Source organism: Mus pahari, chromosome 1 (assembly GCF_900095145.1).
Source record: "Mus pahari chromosome 1, PAHARI_EIJ_v1.1, whole genome shotgun sequence".
Taxonomy (NCBI): Eukaryota; Metazoa; Chordata; class Mammalia; order Rodentia; family Muridae; genus Mus; species Mus pahari.
In genome coordinates this window covers 14,112,763-14,115,147 of record NC_034590.1, presented here as the reverse complement: position 1 = coordinate 14,115,147, position 2,385 = coordinate 14,112,763, and positions in this window count along the sequence as shown.

Sequence of the window (2,385 nt, the reverse complement as noted above, 5' to 3'; positions counted from 1 at the left end):
CTGGCACAGAGACTTGTGTGTGGAAACATCCTTAGCAGGATGTCAAACTCAGAGAGGCTTAGTTTCTCTTTACTTCTAAAAGTTAGCTCCCCTATCATTTAACATTTAGATGTAAGACCTATTTGGAGTTAATTCTGTAGAGGTTGTGAAAGGCATCTCATGTTGGGTAGCACTCCAATATCTTTTTTGTTTGTTTGTTTTTTGTTGTTTTGTTTTGCTTTTTTGAGACAGGGTTTTTCTGTGTAGCCCTGGCTGTCCTGGAAGTCAGAAATCCGCCTGCCTCTGCCTCCCAAGTGCTGGGTTTAAAGGCATGTGCTACCACGTCCGGCTAGCACTCCAATATCAAACTGTGGTGTAGAAGAGTAGAATTGATGATGTTAGAGGATTTACCAATGCTTAGGAGATAGTAAGCGACAGCAAGTAGAGTTTAGCTGAGGGAGGAATGCCTCTGAGACACCCTGCACATAAGTAGTATGCTAACCAGACCCATTAGAGATCAGGATGCTAGGATAGATATATTTGTTCACTAGGATTGTTCAGAAATTTTGCTCCAGTGCATAACAAAGGAGGCTACTCTGATTGACAACCAGCCACTAGGACCATCCCCATAGCAAAGAACTGGCTGCTCAAGGGGGCGTTATAGTGTCCCAATCAACATTAAAGGCTGTTTTACCATGAAGTCAGCTGATTTTCTTCTTGAGAAAAAAGCACAGTTCTGCCACATCCGCACGAGAATACCGGCTGGCAACTCTTTGAAAAGGAAAAGCACTGTTGGGTCCAGGACTGGCTTGATTACGCAAGGCTTTCTGTGAGGTCCTCATGTATAGAAAATGGCATAGCTCTTTCTCAAACTCAGGAACCTGCTTGGCTGAGCCAAGTACACCCTGATGTATTGAGAGTAAAATAGAGCTCCTTTTCTTTCTCTTTTTCTTTTTCTTTTGTCTTCATTATTAGTAATAATTATTTTACTTATTTACATTCAAATGTTGTCCCCTTCCTGGTCTCCCCTCCACAACCCTCCCACCCCATTCCCTCCCCTTTGCCTCTATGAGGGTTCCCACCAACTCACTCACTCCTACCTCACCCTTCTAGCATTCCCCCTCTCCCCCCCGTGGGGTAACAAGCTTCCACAAGACCAAGCTCTTCCCCTCCCATTGATCCTGGATAAGGCAGTCCTCTGCTACTTCTACATATGTGGCAGGAGCAATGGACCCACTCATATATACTCTTTGGTTGGCGGTTTAGTTCCTGGGGGCACTGATGTGTCTGGCTAGTTAATATTGTTGTTTTTTCTATTGGACCCAGCCGGGGGACCCCAGAAGGGAAGTGGAAGAGTTAGGGGAAGAACTGACGGAGCTAAAGGGGATTGTAACACTATAGGAAGAGTCCCTTTACTAAAGCACGGAAGATGCTTGGGAGAGGTGGTAATGATCTGAACCCAAAGCCTCTGGGGAAGGTTTACTTCAGATCCTGAGAACCCAACTCTTTTCACCATCTGGGGCTGTGGTTATCAGACCCAAGACCTCTGTAGGCTTTAAGTGATGACCTTGAAATTCCCTGTGTTCCCTTGTCCAGTATTATTTTATTAGAATCCCCCTGAGTTTGTCCCATTGTATGGTAGTTTCTACTGACTTTATAGACATTTCCCATTTCTTTCCATTTTCCTTTGGTAAGTAGAACCCAAGATGCTGTTCTTAAGATGCCTACTTGGCATAAGACATAGCTTGTACAAGACCTCCCCTCTCCAGCGTTTATCTTTTCTACTTACTTTCTATGTTTCTTCTCTTTCTCATCCTCTGAGACCTTCCACTTAGAACTCTGTCAGGGCTGATTTGAGTCTTGGTTCAACTTCTCCTTTGGTAAACCACGCTCATATCCACCTTGTTAGGACCTCTAATTGTTCTCTTACTATTGTCATGTGTACCCTGCATATTTAACAAGCTTATAACCTTCATAAAATAGCATAGGAGCAGTGCAGCTGATGGTCCTGTGCCAACAATATGAGACCCTGAGGACCAGACCTGAAGAATATGAATTAGTTACCTCAGACCCCTGAGTGTAGTTCCAGGATTGGAGCTTATACTAGAAAAAAGGAGGAATGAGGGACCCTAAGGGCTTTTTCCATTCCCACACCTGCTTTACAGCTTCCCTCTCCCACCTGGGGTCAAGGCTAGGCCAAATTCCATTCTCCACCCACAGGAACATTCTTGAGTAAAAAATTTTCAGAATGTACTGAATGATAGTCAGTACCCTCTGGAAAGTCCCAGGTAGGGTTCAAATGTGTGTCATGCTTGCTAGCCAATAGATTTAATGGTCAATATGCTTAGGCAATAAGTTTGAACTGTAACCTTGCTGATGTAACCTATGCCCCTAGAAAGTATAAAA